An 18537-nucleotide genomic window follows, 5' to 3' on the forward strand; every position below is an offset into this window, starting at 1 on the left:
GGTTCATGGTCATCCTCCTTTGCTGTGCCCAGGGACGGGGTGGGTGCTGTGCTGGGCCCCTGGTCCGGCTGCAGGATCCCTGGGAACTGACCACAGCCCCCACTCCCAGTGCCTCTGTGCTGCTGGGGGCGAGGAGGTGGAGAAATCAGGAGTGAGGTCGAGTCTGGGAAGAAGGGAGGGGTGGGGCGAAGGTGCTTTTCAGATGTAGTTCTTCTTTCTGATTTGATTGGTAATAAAATAAAGGTATTTCCCCAAGTTTTGGCCATGACAGTAATTGCTGAGTGATCTCGCCCTGTCCTTACCTCAACCCATGGGCCTTTTGTTACATTTTCTCTCCTGTGCCCAGCTGAGAAGGACAGGGATGGAGTGGCTGAGTGGCCACCTGGGGTCCAGCCGAGGTCAACCCATCACAGCGTGCCAGCGCTCCTTCCTCTCCATACAAACTTCGGAGACGAGAAATGAAAATTCCTTTTGGAAATGGTTTTCCAAACCTCCTGGCAGACACCAGGACTCTCAGCCTGGCTGGGAGCTGCTGCTGCTGCTGAGCAGCCTTTCTCCAAAAACTGCCGAATTATGGGTATTGTGAGTTTAATGTAAAGGTGTCAGGTATCTCTGAAGAGAAATTAAGAGAATGTCAAAGGTAAAAACTAAACAAAAGGGCAGACACAAAAAGGCTGTAAATGAGGTGGAAATTGCAGGCAAATAGACAAAGGAAGAAAGTTTAAGTAGCAATTTGTAGTCCTTTGCACAAGGAAATGCACTTCATTTTTAATAACAAAATAAAATCTCAGAGGATGCTGCACTTCTAAATACAGAGCTAAATATACCCTGGAAAAACTGAAACTGGTTTTTGTGCAGCCGCTCCGAACGCGCGCGCAGCAAAACAAAAGTGAGGAGTTGATTGACAGAGTTAATCCGTCCTTAATAAATGTTTTATTTAAATATTCATTTTCCTCATTTGCATTAATTCCTTGCTCCAGGCCGCCTCTCAGTACAGTACCTTTTCCTGAGTCCTCATCCATGAGGATCTCCAGCTGTCCTGGGTCTGTGGTGGCTCCCAGGACGGAGCCTTCCCACGGGCATGGAAGTTTGGAAAGATCATTTTCTCCTTGAAATAGGAGCCCACCATTTTTCCTCTCACTTCATGTGAGATAAAAGCAACAAAAGGGACAGAAACCTTGCGAGGTGAGAGCTGCTGCTGTGCGCTGAAGGTTCTTGATGACGGTGATGATGATGACAGAGCGGAAGAGAGATGGATGCACTTCCAAAATATTCCTCACCGTTTTTCAGGGGAAAAAAGAAGACTTTTTCTTTTTTCTGGCTGTACTGGTGCGATTTCTCCCAGTTAGGGAATTCTGGAGTTGGGCTGGAAGCCCTGGCTGGAGCTGAGACAGCTCATGTGTTCTCTGGGACGAGCCGACTGTCTCGCAGTGCCTGGTGCTCGAAGCACCGGGAGTTAACTCAGCACCCACAGAAATCCATGGGAATCCATAATCCTCCAAGTGGGGCTAAGGTGGTTGTTTTCCATGCAAAGAATTGCTGGATTAGATGAAATGCCCATCAAAACTGCAGCTGCTGGGGATTTGGAGGGTGTTGCTAATTAAGGGATGTTTGTATTTGGTTCACATGTTGTCAGCAGGAGAAGAAGGAACGATTTCTTCCTTCCTTTTCCCCTTCCCTAATCCCTATCTGAGCCACACCAGGACAGGTCCCATGCTCCTGGGAATGGCTCTGGTGGCACGTGCCGGCCCACAGGCAGAGTTGGCAAAGCTGCTGTGCTTGAGATGCCTGTCCCTGGAGCTGCTGTGATGCTGGGATGTGCTCCCATCCGAGGGGGAAGGGGGTGTCTTCCAGGTGGATTAGAAGGATGCGAAGTCAGCAGTGCTTGGTGCCTGCTGTGGTGGGGGCTTGGAGTGACACCAGAAGAACTTCACCCACTTTGTCTCAAACATCTCAGTTGTTGTCAGGGATCTGGCCTTGACCAGGGTTTTCCCAATTTCCCAGGGAGTGGACCTGATTCCTCCCCACCAACCCCACGTGCGCCATTCTCTGTACAAATTTCTTTAATCTCACTTTTCTCAGTGGGGAATTTGTGACTGCCTCCTCCTCACTGCTCCCAGCTCTAAAACATTCACTGGGATAATGTCTGTGATGTGAGGGCTTCCTCCACACCTCCTGCTTCCGTGCCTCCAAATCCCCCTAAATGAGTCCCTAGGACAAGCCCTTACCTTTCCACAGGAATTTTGTAGAATAGATTGGGTAGAGCTGGGGAACTGAGGATAAACACAAAATATTTCTGTGTAGTAGCACAGAGATCTTGATTTAGGTGAGAAATAAGTAGCATAAGCAAGGTTAAGTGTTGAATTGAAAAGAAAGCCAGGGAAAATGTCACTATCTTCTCTCTGAAAGAAAACAAAATTAAAACACCCCACCAGACCCCACCTTATCTTTGTGAGTACTGAGCTGGAATAGCCACAATTTCTTCTGTGCCTGTGCAGAGCTTCAGGTGCTCTTTAAAGCTCAGATTGCTTGTTTACATGTGAATTAGTGATGGGATTTCTGTACTGCTTGTAAGAAATGAGGCAGAATTTGTTTCAAAGATCTAATGAGTGCTGGGCTGTCTGCAGCCAGCAGAACATCTCTGTCCTGCCTGGAATCAGGCTCTGTCAGCTGTGGCTGTGTTTGCTTCAAGAGATGCCGTCACCATCAAAGGTACTCACTATAAATGATTCTGAATGTGCGGATTTTTTGCTTTACAGCTATTTCTGCATATCCAGGATATTAAAGGAAATGTGTTTTCCTTGGAGGAGGTAGTTTGTATGTTGGAGTTCTTAGAACATGTGCAGAGCGCATTTGTTTTATCTCAGTTTATCTTATTTTGCCCATTTGTGTTTGTTTACGGGTTGTTTTCTTTGTAAATTGGGTTTAATGCTGAAAGCCATTTATAGAGCTGGAATAATGCAAAGCTGACTCCTGAATGATGATAAATGCTTGGAGGAGAAAGGATCTCATGTTGGTTTAGCCACGAGTGCCCCACACGGAGCAGGACCAGCAAGATGATGCTACCTGAGAAGCTGTGGCTGACCCAGATGCTGCCTGCTCTTCTTCTCCAGATGGAAATCATCTGGAGAAGATCTGGAGATGATGATGATGATGATGATCATCATCATCATCATGGAACAACCTGGTCTAGCACAAAGTGTCCCTGCCCATGGCAGGGGAGTTGGAACTACATGATCTTTATGGTCCCTTCCAACCCAAACCATTGTGGGATTCAAAAATCCCTTCTTAGAGATGTGGAGAGCAGATGCACTCGCTAAGAAGCAGCTTATTAAACTGTGGGTTTGTTTGGTTCATCACTTTTTGTGCGTGTGTGTTAACAGAGGCTCGGGGCTGCGACTGTCGTTTTCAGAATTCAGCAGGTTCCTTTCTGCTGCTGTGGAATGAGTCAGTGCAGTTCCTGCTTTGATTTACAAAATTGGATTTTAATCTCTTTGAAACCATTATGCTAAATCAATTTTTAACATAGCAGAGCAAGGAGGTACAAAGCCTCCCTTGTTCTCCAGTTGTGAACTCTTTGGATGAGCGAGCACTGTCTAAACAAGACTTAAACGGCATCAAGGGGGAAGGGCTTTGCCAGGATAGAATTGTGGAATGGTTTGGGTCAGAGGGGACCTTAAAGCTCATCCTGCTCCATCCCTGCTGTGGGCAGGGACACTTTGCACTATCCCAGGTTGCTCCAAGGCCCGTCCTTGGACACTTCCAGGGATCCAGGGGCAGCCACAGCTTCTCTGGGCAACCTGTGCCAGGGCCTGTACACCCTCACAGAGAAGAGTTTCTATCTAATATTTAACCTAAATTATCCCATCTTTCAGTTTGAACCCACTGCTCTTTGTCCTGTCACAACAGTTCCTGATGTAGAGTCCCTCCCCAGCTCTCCTGTAGCCCCTTTAGGTACTGGAAGGGTCTGTGAGGTCTCCCTGGAGCCTTCTCCAGGCTGCACAGCCCCAGCTTTTTCTCAGCCTGTCTCCAGATGGGAATAGAGTTTTGCTCTGTTTGTGGCTCCAGCAGGATTCGAGATCCCTCCATCCTGGTATTTGGGTTTTTGGGTCTCCCCCCCAACTCCAGCCCAGCTCCAGAGCTGTCAAGGCATCAGATGAATCACCCCTGTGATGTTTCGGATTTCTGGCAACAGTAGCATTGGGCAATCATCCAAATCCAGCAAGGCACTGATAGTAATGAATGGGAAGCTCACGTGGTTCCATATGGAAAGCAGGGCAGGAACAGTTCTAAGATGACTCTGTGTGGAGATAGACAGGCCTCCACTTGCCCTTTATCCTCCTCTTCCTTTCCCAAATCCGTGCTATCCCGCCATCGAGCTGGTAAATCAGTCTTGCTGTAGACTGGGGAAGGGGCAAACCCCATACAAAACACTGCATATGAATTCCAGACAGTGTTTCAGGCTGCTCAAATCCTCACAAAATTCCAGGCTTTTCAGACCCATCCTTCTTGCCTGGTGCCCGTTTGGAGAGGCCAATTGCATGTCCTGTTTGTAATCCTGACCCAGGAGCTTCTGCCCCAAACTCTCCAGGGAAGAAAATCTGACAAAGAGCATTTATAAGCTTTATGACTTTAATTAAACCTTGGAGAATGAGACCTTCCAGAAAAATTCACTGGCACTTTTAAAGAGCCACATCACTGAGCCCTGACCCTGTTGTTGTCTTTCCTCTCTTCTGGAAAGAAAAAAAAAAAGGAAGATTTACTTCTCAAGTGAAAAAAAAGGGTATGTGGCATGTTATACTTGACCAGATTTTAGTTTGTAAAACCCAAAAATAAGCACAAATATTAACTGCAGAATAACTAGAGATAGGGAGGAAGATGAAGAGCAGGGAAATTTCAGTCTTCCTAAAAATCTCTTTTAGGATAAAAAAAAGTCTCTTGCAAGATAAGTCTCATTGCCTAAGAGTTGAAGATATTCCTGAAACAATAATCCAGAGCTTGAGGGGCTCAGCTTGGAGCAAAGGAGGCTCAGGGGGGACCTTGTGGCTCTGCACAAGTCCCTGACAGGAGGGCGCAGCCGGGGAGGGTCGGGCTCTGCTCGCAGGGAACAGGGACAGGAGGAGAGGGAACAGGCTCTGGTTGTGCCAGGAGAGGTTTGAGTTGGATATTAGGAAAAATTTCTTGGTGGAAAGGTTTGTCCAGCCCTGGCACAGCTGCCCAGGGCAGTGGTGGAGTCCCCGTCCCTGGAAGGGTTTAAAAGCCCTGTGGATGTGGCACTTGGGGACAGGGGTCAGTGGTGGCCTTGGCAGTGCTGGGGAAATGGTTGGACTGGATAATCTCAGAGGGATTTTCCAGCCTAAACAATGCTGTGATTCCATGATTTTAAGAGCTTGGGGTCAGAGCTGTGCTCATCCTGTCTGTGCTGTCAGGTGGTGTTGGGTATTTCTGGTTTGTTCTTTATTTCTGATCCTTGGGCTGTTGCTGCCTCCGCAGATCCAATGCCTTTGGAACTGCCCCATAACTGAGCTCCTGGGGGCTTTTGCTTTGTTGAAAAAACATCATTCTAAGTCCCCATTTTTGGCCAAAATGTCAACTTCCACTTCTTTCTAATCCCCTTCTAATTTGAGAGGGAGCACCTGAATTTGCTGATAATCTGTGATTATTCCATGCTAATCCTGCCATTGTAGAGGATGGCTCTGCTGGACACTCAGCAGATGAGTTAATTATTTTCCTTTATATTATCTGCCCTCCAGGCCAGACATCCCAACAGCTTCTGGTCCATCTTTGTCACCTTCACTGTTCAACGTGGTTTAGTTCTCTGTGCTCTCCTTGCCTGTCGTAGGTAAGATTGTTCAGCATCCCCAAAAAGCATCGTTTTCTTTTCCTTGGGTAGCAGTTTTACCAGATAAATCACTGCTGCCTGGTTATTTTGCAGGCTGTGGGATGTGGGGTGCCCTTTGGAGCAGGCAGCCCAAGCTAAATCCCAGGATAAGGCTTGGCACAAAAGCTCAGGGTTACAGGCAAACAGGAGAAAATCACTGGAACCTCACAGTGTTGCCAGTGCTGGAATATAAAAAAAAACATTTCAAAATGCTGCACTGAACTGCTTAGTTCTGAGCCAGGATCCCAAAATAACCACCTTTCAGTTGGTAAAATAAATTATCGAAGTCTTTCAGATCCAAATGTAATGCTTGGGCAAATTAATCCATTGTTGTATTGTTATAGTGCTCTAATCATATTTTTATATATCCCAGGAGTTGGAACTAAGAAGCATTTTGCTGTCAGTGCAAACACAATAATAAGAATAGTCTTAACAAAGTGACGTGCACTTAGCTGACTTTCTGAAATACATTTCAGCGGAAATTACAGATGCTTTTTTACTTTTCATTATCATTAAGGTCCAAATAACTTCCTTGTGTTGAAACCCAGGCTTGCTTTATCTGCTTTAATAATTATATTGAGGCTCATTATGGACACCTTGTTTGTAATTCTGGCTTTTCTTATTGAATTCTGAATGTGTTATTACAAAAGTATGTACTTTAACAGATGGAGTATATCATGGCAACGTTTAGTTCCAGTTGATCTTTTCTAAAGAGCACGCTGAATGATCTCGGGCTAAATACAACCAAGACAACATCTAGCTGGATTTTTTAATTTTTTTTTTTCCCCTAATAGCATTTTCCAGGCTGCTTGGGGGAAAGCAGAGAACAAGAAATGCCACTGGATTGAGCAGGGCAGCTGGAAAAGGTGGGATGGTGAAGATCTGGTGATGAGGAAGAGGTGTGGAAGCTGCATCAAAGGCAGGGGAGAGTTCTCCAAGAAAACATCATAGTTGATGTCAAGGTTGTCTCATTTGCCGGTGGGATATTGCTTTAATGGTGTTCTTTTTTCCTCTCCAGTTTACATAATGAGATCAAGCTAATTAAACCATGTCTAGCTCTGGGAAAAGATCAAAATGTGAGCTTTTTTTATTGCACTTTATTAAAACCTTCACCCTGTAATGGAAGATTATAGGAAGTACTTTGCTACCAGTGCATCTTGCTCATCCCTGAAAAATGCACCTCCTCTTTTGTACCAATACTTTCTGGGTTTTAATTGTTTTTTCTCCAAGTTGACCATATTTTGGGAGCTCTCAGAAGGTGCACAATTGATGTGGTTGGGTTGATTAGGTAAAGCAGTAATAATAAGTAGATGCAGTGAGGTGTTTTATGCAAAAGCCAGCGACAGTAAATCCTTCTGAAAAGTGTCTTCTTCTGTAGAGCTGTGCAGGAGTTGCTTAGCCCAGTTTGTTCAACACATTCCTTGTCTCAGCTGACTGACCATTGCTGGGGGGACACTCAGGGGTCTCCCTGGACCTAAAAATGGTTTTCTTTACAGCCTCCTTACATTCGAATGTATTTTTTTTTCCCATCCAATTTTGCGTTCCTTAAAAAAAGAGAAAAAAAAGAAATGCAGGGGAATGAAATGAAAATATGGTGATTTTTATTGAGGTTAAATGCAAATAACCTCATTGCACTTGGGGATGCTGGTGACTGCTTGCCCTCCCTGCTGTGACAGCAGCTCCAGGTGTGTTGTTGGATGACCCCAACGGTGGCTGATGTCTCACAGAGCTCCTGTGATTCAGCACTGGCAATCCAGCTGCTGGATTTTCCCCTCTCCAGGGTCACAGGTGAGCCCCCCCTGATGTCAGTACCTGTGAGTGTGTGTTGGTGGCACCGCTGTCACCTCGCCAGGGCCCGGAGCGCCGGCGGGTCCGGATTACGGGAGGCTTTCCGGGCTGGTATTAAGGCGAGGAGCTCTTGCCAACATTAATATATGACTGCATTAGATCATCCTAATTATATTTTGAGCTGGAATGATTTCAGAAGCATTGGGAGGCAGCGAGGGCTCTCCCATGCCTTCTCCCCTTGCAGAGGAGGCAAGGTTCAAGTGTTGCTTTCTCTTCCATAGGGGAGGCACAGCTGCGGTGGGGCTGGGAGGGAAGTTTCTCCTGACTGGGCTGAAGTGCAGAGTGCCTTTGAGGGAGCACTCAAATCACTGCATTTTCCCAATTTCTCCAAGGAGCTCTCTACTTTGAGCCTCGATGGAGACTTGGTGGAAAAGGAAGGGAAAAAGAAGGGAAGCTTTTGTTTGAGGCGTGTTGCACTGTCCCCACCTGACGGGGTGGCAGTGTAGCTGTGCTCTGCCAGCTCTGTGCTCTTCCTCACCCTGCCAGAGCCCCCATGGAGCCTGGCAGGGGCTGGGATGTGCAGGGGGACCAGGATGTGTGTCCTGGAGGATTTCCCTGCGTCGGTAACGGCGCCGTCTCCTGATGAATAAATTGGCTCCATGTGGAAGCAGGGCTGGATCCACAGGGGTCAGCAGGAGCCTCTCCTCACCTCGATGGGTTTCAGATGAGGCCCTGCAGAACAACTGATGGTGGGTTGGGGTTTTTTTTTAATCTGTGCAAGATCTTAAAATATATTAGGGTTAATGAAATCAGTGCAATTGGGAAGCGCTGCCTGTGACGGACAGATGGCCAAAAGCACTTGGAAGTACAAGTGGGTTTGCACCAGAAGGAGAGCCGGGATCTGGCTGACGGATGCCACGTGCCGTGGGCATGGACTGGTGAGGCAGGAGGAGGGAGCACCCTGAGCTCCCACCCTGCTGAGGTGGTGCTGGTTTGCTCCACCTCAAGGTCCCAATCCTGCCTTGCTCCCGTTGGAATCAATTCCATCCCATCCGTGGAGGCAGCGTTTGAGCTCCCAAGTAAAATTTATTCCTTTAAAGAAAGCAGTCCTTGTCATAATTAAAGATATATGTGCGCTTTCTTTTCCTGTTCAACTCCAGAAGCCACTGAACACACTTAATAATGTTTTTTTGCGGTATTTCGGGGGTATGAATGTACATGGAAATTACAGCAAAGGCATCATTTTTTTAACAGCTGTGTTTAGTTGAATAACAGATTTAGAAAGTGCAGACTTTAATTAATCTGTGTTTTCTGCTGGGATTTCAGCACCATCTGATTTACTTTTCATGGCTGAAAAGTGTAACTGTAGTTTTTCCCTTTAGCTGCGAGTTTATCCTCCCAAGAAATCAATTTGGTTCTTCTTTTTCTTAAAGCAAACTCAATATCAAACTGATGGTACCTGGGATGCAATACAGGTAATGCCCTGGCTCGGGCTGCTGTGGAGTGGAGAGCAAATAGCTGTCAAATGGTTTGCCTGGAAATGCTGTTTTTCCTCTTCCCTGCCTTGCTGTATATCACAGCAAGCATCCAAATCCTGTCCTGTACTCTGGGGCTGGAGGGCCGTTGGGTGACAGGAAGGTAAGGACTGGTGTTGCTGGAGAAACCTCTGAACACAAAGGATTTTCGTGATCTTTGATAGAGTTTTTTTAGTTGGAATTATGGTAGGGAGACTCTCTGTGCTCGGTCCTCATTGTAAAACATGTTTGTGTGAGGCTGTTGCTGTAACTCTGCAGGTGTTCCTCAAAAATTTCTCTCCTGGAGGTGCTGGGGGGTGCCTGGGGGTTACAAACAGTGGTGGAAGCAGAGTCAGGGATTGGGGAACTGTAATGTTAAATTGCATTTCTCATGCGCTCTTGGTCACTCGTTGCTCCGTCTCTGTCAGGATCAGTGTGAGTGTTGTGAACATGCAGAGGTTCCGTGGCTCTGGTTTGGGATTTTTCTTTTAAAAATCAGCTTGTTGTGGAAATGGATCCTTGTCCCACCTCTACTTTTGCCCTGGGACAAAGTTCCCTGAGCTGAGAACTTGTGCCTGGGTGGTTGGAGTTGCTCAGTCAAGTTGCTCCTCTCAATGTCTGCTGGCTCTGGAGAATCCACAGGGGAATAAGTGTCTTTGTCATCCAAACCCTTGTGTGAACCAGGTTTTTTTTTCCCTGTGAGGGTGGGCAGGCCCTGGCACAGGGTGCCCGGAGGAGCTGTGGCTGACCCTGGATCCCTGGCAGTGTCCAAGGCCAGGCTGGATGGGGCTTGGAGCAGCCTGGGATGGTTTAAGGTGTCCCTGCCCATGGCAGGGGGTGGCACTGGATGCTGTTCAAGGTCCCTTTCCAAACCATTCCGTGATTCTGTGAAGAAGGAAAGCTGCTTGGACCCTCTCTGGATAGTGGTGTGCTCCCAGTAGCTCGTCGTGAGCTGGGTTGGATGGGAGGAAGTTTTTTACAAAAGAAGGGCATTACTTGCATTCTTGGAGAAGTCTGTGTAACTTTAGTTACTGTCAGATGTACTTTCCCCCCTATTTCTATTTCCTTAGGTTGGCATGGGGTGTGATGTCTTAAGGGCTTTGTGTGCAAAGCCCACAGGGGCAGAAGGGAAGCAGCGCTTTTAGAGTCTGAGTGGGATTTTAGGATGGCTGCTAATCTGAATAAGATTAAAAAAAAAATCTTGATGGGCTTTAAAACTTATTTTAATTAAGGTTTTTCCTTTCATCTCACCAAAGCCCTGAATTAGCTCCTTCATTCTCTCACAAATACACACAGTCCCTGCTGGTACAGGCGTTCAAACGCATGGAGAGCTTCAGCTGAAGGGTCAAATCCAGATTGGGAAGCATCCTGTGCCCAAAATGAATTAAAGCAGGGTTTGGGCAAAGTTAAAAAAGGCCAAACTACCCATCTGCCTGCCTGGTCTGGAGGATGCTGGGATTCTCCAGAGGAATCCTGTGCTTCCCAGCTTTATTGAAGAATGTGGGACTGGGAGAGCTGCTGTTACCAGCCCATGGAGCTGCAGATTTGACACGGTGGTTTTTTTGCTCTGTAAAGGCTTGTCCAGACACTTGGGCCTTTTTGTGGTGCTCCACACCCTTGGATGGTTTTGCTCCAGTGATTTTGCTCCATGGGCTTTGCCCCTGGAGGTTTGGGAGGCAATGCTTGGTGGGAACTGGATGCAGCAGGGTCCTGGGCCCAGGTCTCCCTGCCTGGGAGATGATGCTGTGAGCTGCTCTGGATGTCTGGGGCTTTCCATGACGTTCCTGGTGTGATTTCTGCTAAACCTGGCGTATTCTGACACAACATTTTGGCCTCGATGAATTGATGGACAAACTCAACAGGAATTTTTCGAATAGCTCCACACTGCAGCTCTCATGCTGTGCCAGGTTTTGCCTGGGGCATCACTTGATAAAGGCTGGTGAGTGTCCCATCCTCTGTGGGGTGATCCGGGGTGCAGCCGAGCCTCCCTGCGTGGGCTCGATGTTCCCTTCCCAACACGAGCTCCGAGAGCCTCTCTGGAGCGGCTGTTCCGTGGGGTGACCCACTCGCTGCAAAGTTTGACCCAGGCACGGTGCCAGCCCGAAGGAAGGCTGACAAGTAATCAGGAATCAAAGGAGCCACCTGCACGCCACGGGGAGCCGCTCACCGGGTGGCAGGCGAGCGGTGCCAGCGCTCATTGCCGAGCCTTGTTCTCCAGCCCCGCTTCCCAGGGAGGCGGCGCGGGAGGGGGCTGCTCCCTCCCTGGCTTCTCCGTGCCCTCAGCAGGGATTTTGAGAGGGATGTGAGGTGGGATCGTGGCTGTGTGGATGTGCCAGGACCCTGCTTCGTCAGGAGGAGAACCACGGGGCAGTGTTGAGAGCGATGGGGTTGGGCTGCAGCATCTTTGGGGCTGCTGATGCTGCGGCAGAGGAGAGAGGACAGCTGAGCTGAGCCAGTCACCATGTGAAATTCCCACTGCTTTGGCTGTGTAAACCCACAGGCTGCACTGCCAGCAAATAGCCAGGGAGGAAAATAAGGCCTTTTAAAGAGCATTTTTATCTTCTGCTGGTTGGTAAGAATGGCCCTGGCGGGCGGGAGGGAGGCAGAGGGGTGGCGTGATGTGCAGATGCCGCTGTCACTGCACACGTGCTCCCGGGGTGTGCTCACCCAGCCTGGAGCTGGCAGCTCCCCATTCCCACTTCAGGGGGCAGAGAGGATTTGTTTTGGAGAGGGAGAGTGTGAGATGTGTGTGTGACCACATAATGACTTGGGTTTTATGTCGAAGGAAGGCACATGGAAGTCACCACCCCCCTCCAGCCCCACGCCACCCCATGCCTGTCACCCACAGAAGGATCTGGTCCAATATATCCTATTTTTGGTCTCATATCAGGATAGGCCTTGATAGGATCTCTTTTAAACAGCAAGGGAAATTCACTCCTGCCATTCTTCCAGGGATAATGCAGTGGATTTGGAGCAGTCCCTGCCCTTTCCCTGCTGTGCCAACTGCAAGGCAAGGGAAAGCCGGTCTTCAAAGTGCTGCGAAAGGAAACTCGCTCCTGCGAAGCTGGGCCAAAAATGAGGGGTTTTTATAGTGTACAAATGTTACCTACAGCTATTTATACACCCTCCTCAAAGGCTATTTATACCCTTCCCCTGCTTTTGTGCTGCTGGCTGGAGAAAATCCTTACATTAGATGTTTTCAGCAGCGTGGGATGTTCTTCAGCCGTCGCCCGACTGCAGGACCGTCTGTTTCCAACATCATTCCTGGAAGAAGAGGGCGATTCATGGGCCGCAGCCACTGCCACAGCTCTGAAATCAGGGTTGGCATCGTGGGTGCCAATCTGATGAAGGGGAGAAGGGGGTAAAATGCCTGATCATAGCCGTGTTAATGAAAGCCATCAGTTCATACAGCTGGGGGGGGGGGGGGTGGCTTGTTGCATCAAGGGTCAGGAGTAAGTTTTTCCCCCGTTTCCCACATCGTGCAGTCGATCAGGAGCAGTGTAAGGTTATTTTATTGTTTCCAGGAGTGCCGGACCCAGGCTCCCTGCGGGAGGTCGCATGCTTGGCTTGCTGCATCATTGATCCAGCCTGCCAGAGAAATTCTTTATTCCTCTTAAATGTGGACTTGCACTTAGAAAGCAAACAATCCTTTAACATTTCTGAGGCTGAAAGCAGAAAAATGAGTGGCTTTTGTCATCAGGGATGCTGTCTTTTTTGATCGCTCTGGGAATCCAAGGGAATGTGCTACCCAACAAAGAGCAATTTTGTTAAGAAAAAAAAAAGGGGGGTGAAAAGAGAAGGGATTGCAGCTTCCTGTGCTCTGGATAATTGGGGCTGTCTCCTCTGCAGCTCCACGGCACTCCAGTGACTGAGTTTGGAAGTTGAATGGTTTTCAGGTTTCCCTGACTCAACACCATGAAGTTTCCAGTTCAGTTTATACCGGCTGGCACTGGTGTGCTGAGTTTGGCAGCCACCCCTTTGTGCAGTCGTGGATATTTGCTTATGACAGATAAATGAAAATCTCTTCATTATCTTTGGAAAAATGCTGTGTCCTGTTAAAACATCATCGCTGTGTCCGAGATTGGTTTTGTTTTTAGAAATGTGAAGGAATGGCTTTTTGTGGAAGGCTTGTCCCAGAGGAGTCTCCAGGAGTAGAACCTGGTTTACCTTGGTCTCCTGCATTTGAATTTTGCCTTCCTGCAGCTGAGGTTGCCTCTGTCACTGCCCCTTATTTCCAAGATACTCTGGTGATCCTGTGTGGATTAACACTGTGTCTTGTGCCACAGGGCTGTGGTGCACAGGAAGCTCCCGGGTGGTTCCTGAGCTTTTCCAACGCTGATGGGGCCGGGACATCATTGATGCCACTTTTCAAGCACCATGAAATTGGGCAATAATGCTTCCTTTGAGATGGTGCTTGGTTTTTCTTATCCCAAGCCGAACTTTTCCGGTTGCCTGCAAGATCTCAGTGCCACAGGCTCTGGCTCCCGGGTTCTGCCGACGGGGAGAAGCCTGTGCAGTGTTTGTAAATCCTCTTCTCCATTGCCCTCACTACTTCTGTTGTCCCTTTCTCCACGATGACAAAAAGGTGACTTTCTGTCATTATTTTGTGCAGAAAGAACCTTCCGACTCCTCCTGAACCCGCAAATGGATTTCTCAACCTCCAGCCGTCCGAGGTGTAAATGAGATGGGAGCGGGGACTTTGCACAAATCCCACCTTCTTGCCAGCAGCCTGCTCCCTGCCTGCTTCATTTCACATTTTTCTCCCCTAATAGGGATTATTTTTTCCAGAAATGCCCCTCAGATTTGTTCATTCTTAGTGCTGGCGGGCTGGCATCAGGAGGTGCTGGCGCTGTGCAGCACCAGGGGCAGGGACCCCCAAATTCCAAACAATCGTGATGTACTGTGCGGCTTGGGCAAAGTGCATTTGTTGCCTTGGAAACAAATAGCAGCAGTGTACAACTCAATGAAATTTATGGAATCAACTTCAATAAATCTTGATGATAAATGTGCAAAAACATACCCAGTTTGATGAAGATCTCCAGTATGCAGATGTGAAGGATGGTAGTAAGTTATGTAAGTGCTTCGGCGCCGATTTTGGGCTGCCACGGTCGTGTTCCTATAATATGGGCTTTTTTTGTTGTTTCTGAGGAAGCTGTCTGCTGCTTTTCATAGATACGGCATTTAATTTTAATTTCCAGGGTATCTTTTAGTTTAATTGGCATGCTGGATGATTACAGTGGGTTGTTTTGTCTTTTGCAAAGCCTGATTCACATCAAACTCGGGATAAAAATAAAATTGAGAGCGGTGGCAATCCAAGGGAGCACAGAGTGCCACGTCGCCCGCCTCCAAGAAGGGTGCAAAATTTCACAAATTAATTAAAGCAGTTATGTAGGACATCTCCCTAATTCCTTGTGTCAGCCTGTGAGTGTTCCAGATGGGGGACAGGTCAGGGATTTTGTAGTTACGGCCAAGCTCTGTGGCAGATTTTGCTCTCACATGGAAAGGTCTCTCTGTTTACCTGTGCATAGGGACAGGGTAGGTTTATTGTATCTCAGCCAGTGATATTTTCTAAAATTGATATTTTTCATTCCTGGTTTGACCTGTGGATCGATGAAGGTTCAGGAACATCAGTGGACTTGTCTGGAGATGATGCTGTAAACCTTTAACACAGCCCTTAATGCAATGAGATGTTTTCCCATTAGTTCCCTTGCCTTTTCTCCTTACAGGGCCTTATTCTCCACAATTTTCTGCCAGGTCAGGAAGCACTGGGAATAATTTGTTTCTTCCTTTCGTGGTGTGTTGGGCCCCAGTTTTTCCCTTCAGCAGCTGAAGGGAGCTGCATGAGGCCACACCCTCCGTCCCCTCTGCTGCAGCCACCCCATCCTGCTGGGCAGGGACCCAAACCCAAGCCTGCCCGCATGGACAGGGACGTCAGAGAATCCCAGAATGGGCTGGGTTGGAAGGGACCTTAAAACCCATCCAGTTCCACCCCCTCTGCCAAGGGCAGGGACACCTCCCACTGTCCCAGGCTGCTCCCAGCCCCAATGTCCAGCCTGGCCTTGGGCACTGCCAGGGATCCAGGGGCAGCCCCAGCTGCTCTGGGCACCCTGTGCCAGGGCCTGCCCACCCTCCCAGGGAACAATTCCTGCCCAATATCGCATCTAAGCCTCCCCCCTGCCAGTGTGGAGCCATTCCCCTTGTCCTGTCCCTCCATGCCCTTGTCCCAAGTCCCTCTCTAGCTCTTCTGGAGCTCCTTTAGGCACTGGAAGGTGTTACAAGGACATTATCACCTTTCAGAAGTTGCCTCCCTGTATCTTAAGCCAGTTTCTCTGCAGAGGCCTCTTCTTCCCACCCTGCCCACAAGGTGCTTTGGTTTTGATGAACACTGGAGCTCTCTTGGTTGGACTTCTTAACCTTGGCCCTCCCTTTTCCTTCTCTTACAACATCTTTTTAACTCCTGGCATGAAATTGTTTGAGAATGTAATGACTTCATGTTAGTGCTGTCCTTGGACTGTCTGTGAGCGAAAAAAGTCCAGCCAGGATCCTGCTCCTGCCCTGGCACCTGGATTGCTGCCGCTGTTTCAGAGGCACCACTTTAATTTGTTACTTGGATCTACCCAGATTCCCAGCCAAACCCTTGTGTTGCTCAGTATCTTCCAGCCCACAAAGTCAGTGCTTCCCTGTGTCAGCCCTAATGTGTTGTATGGATTAGGGAAATCCCTGTGGATGTTGAGGATCACGCCTGCAGATCACCCCAGGTCTGGTAGCGGAGCTTGGGATGCAGCTCTGCAGAACCTGGGGCTTGCCCAGAGCTCATCGCGATGGATTTTAATTTATTTGGTGCTGGGTGTATTCCTCACCTTGGCTGGGATCAAAATCCGAGTTTCCCTTCGATTTCCTCAGGTGTGGAGGGCTGGAAACCCAAAGGGCTTCTCCAGAAACCCCGGGCACGTGGGATGGTTGCTGAGCTCTGCTCGGATGTTTACAGACCAGCAGAGCTCTTCCCATTAACATACAACTGTATAAATCAGCTTGAACTCCGTTAGGAGCTAAATTTAGTGACTCACTAACTCCTTTTTGATATGTTTTTATAATTTCATTGTATTATGACATTTGATTTTAAATTTGCATGAGTAAATGAGCCTCTTACTAAGTCAGGTAAAAAGATTTTTCACTTATCTACCATGAAATAAGACATTAAAAAAATAGTGAGAAGAGAAAGCAATGTATCCTTGACATATTTAGTTTACATTTTTTCCAACTGTGCTGACTGAACGTTTCTAGCCATTAATGATCCAATAAAGCTGTTTGTACCGCTTTAACAGGCAAAATAATTTCACATTAGGAATACATTTTGAAATTAATTTAGTATTTTGTGGGGGAACCCTATTTTTGGAAAATGTAAATTTACATTTAATTGCACTCACAATCTGACTTGGAAGATGCAGCGAGTGAAAACTGGCCTTTTATGGTTCACCTCCAAATAGTAAAGTCCATGGAGGCAGTTAACAGTAGTGAACAACTTTAATTGGGATTTCCAGGACTTGTTCAATGAATTTCCTGCAGGGTTCCTTAAAAATACCCCCTGAGCAGTGAAGCTCCTGCAGCTGGTGAAAGATGAGACCACACACCTTCATGCCTGGTGTTCCACCAGCTTCTGATTCACTAACGTGGATTTATGGGTTGGCTTTTTCAAGTATTTCTGAACTTTTATTCAGGATAACCTTGGCAAGACCTGAACAACTTTGGGATTTGCACTTCAAAAGTATTTTCATTTTCCCTCTCATTTCCTACTGGAGAGGAGACCACCCAAGGTCCTGCTGCCAGTGGCACCTGGGGGATGGATGTGGGGAGCACCCCTTTGTTTTGTTCAGGTGATGAGCAGCAAGGAGATGGCACTGGTAGATCCTTTGGTCCTGACCTGGGCTCTGGTGATGAGCTCACAGGGAGGTGAAAGTTCCTCTGTTAATTACCCAGCTTTTTGACTCTCTCCATCTCTCTGGACGCCACCAGCTTTAAATTTTTTTGTTACTGATATTTTTTCTTCTCTTTCCCCCCGTTTCATTAACAGTGACAGATGCTTTTAATTAAAAAGAGAAGGCAAAACAAAATCCCGAGTAAAACAAAAAGAGAATATTCTAATTTGGCGTGACATTATGAGGCAGGATGGCTCCCGGCATCCAAGGTATGGAAAAGGTCATCTTCCACAGCTCCAGCCTTTTGCAACAGTGGAATTAAGTTCAAACTCAGGCTGGTTTTGAAGTCTTAAGTCTCTCCAGGGATTCCTTTCATAACATCTTCGAACTGGATAACACTACAGTAAATGAAATACACTGCACTGGATTAAAGGGTTATTTCCCCTGTGTGTCGAGCTGACACAGAATCCCAACCCTCAGGTTGCCTCCGAGTTGTCTCTATCTGCTGATACCCTCCCTGCTTTACATAACAGCTCTCGGAGTTTTTGCAGGGAAACTTTTGCCATTATTTATTCGGCCCCGGCGCCCGTGGAACGATTTTATGCAGCGAGGAGCTGAAATAAAGCAACTAAACGGGGAGGAATTCAACGGGCTTCAAAACGTGAGGGAAGCAATGCAGGGAAGAGCAGAGCTGCCTCTCCAGGTCTGTGGTGCTGCTCTGTCATTTGTGCTGCAGCACAAACTGTGGCTGTGCCCGCATTGCCACTCACACTTCCAGTGGCAGAGCCCGCAGGAGCAACGGGGCTGAGAAATGCTGCTGTGCTCTGAGCTGACTCTTCCAGCAGCCACAATTTGTTAGGGGTCGTTTGCAATGTGTTTTCTTGTAGAACAAATGTTCCTTTTGACTTTGAACTTGGTGCCTGCTGCAGCTCATGCGGGTGTTGTTGAGGGACGGGCACCCAAACCGCTGCCATCTGCTGAGCTCCAGAGCACGGGGAAAAAACAGTGCCTTGAAATCTTGGAGCATTGGCTCCTCCAGCTCCACTGTGCCGTGCCATGGCCAGTGCCCTGTGCCAGGGTGGCCTCTTGATGCTCATCTCCAAGCTTGGCATGACAAATCACAGTGGGCATCTGTTGAACCTGCTCTGGAACTGCACAAATGGTCTTGATCCTTTGTTTCCCCCACCAAAACACTGATGAAAGACCCCTCCAGAATCATGGGGAGCCTGTGAGACTCGAACTGTGCACCAACATTTTGACAAGGAAAAGGGAGAGAACTGTTTCTTCCTCTGTGACTCCTCCCATTGTACGTTATCCAAGGCTGGCTGGGTCAGATGGAAAACTGGAGTTGTGCTATGAAGTGTTTATTTGAGATAAAATGGATCCTCTGTATGCTTGATCCATTTGAGGTTGGCAGAAACAGGGCACTGTGCTCTGT

At 47.9% G+C, this 18537-nt stretch overlaps 1 protein-coding gene across 4 annotated transcripts in view; it reads left to right on the forward strand.

Annotated features, from left to right (window-relative positions):
- NEXMIF (neurite extension and migration factor) overlaps positions 1-18537 on the forward strand; it is a 156819-nt gene that overhangs the window by 87663 nt on the left and 50619 nt on the right. The window contains exons 1-2 of one of the 4 annotated variants that reach the window (XM_048319179.1): positions 5771-5842; positions 6676-6859. The exons of 2 other annotated variants lie outside the window; for them this stretch is intronic. The gene's annotated coding sequence lies outside the window, so the exon portion shown is untranslated. Of the gene's footprint in view, positions 1-5770; positions 5843-6675; positions 6860-18537 lie in introns of those variants that run through there. One more of the 4 variants, XM_048319180.1, reaches the window with a different exon arrangement.

The sequence above is a fragment of the Corvus hawaiiensis genome, chromosome 14 (assembly GCF_020740725.1).
Source record: "Corvus hawaiiensis isolate bCorHaw1 chromosome 14, bCorHaw1.pri.cur, whole genome shotgun sequence".
Classification (NCBI taxonomy): domain Eukaryota; kingdom Metazoa; phylum Chordata; class Aves; order Passeriformes; family Corvidae; genus Corvus; species Corvus hawaiiensis.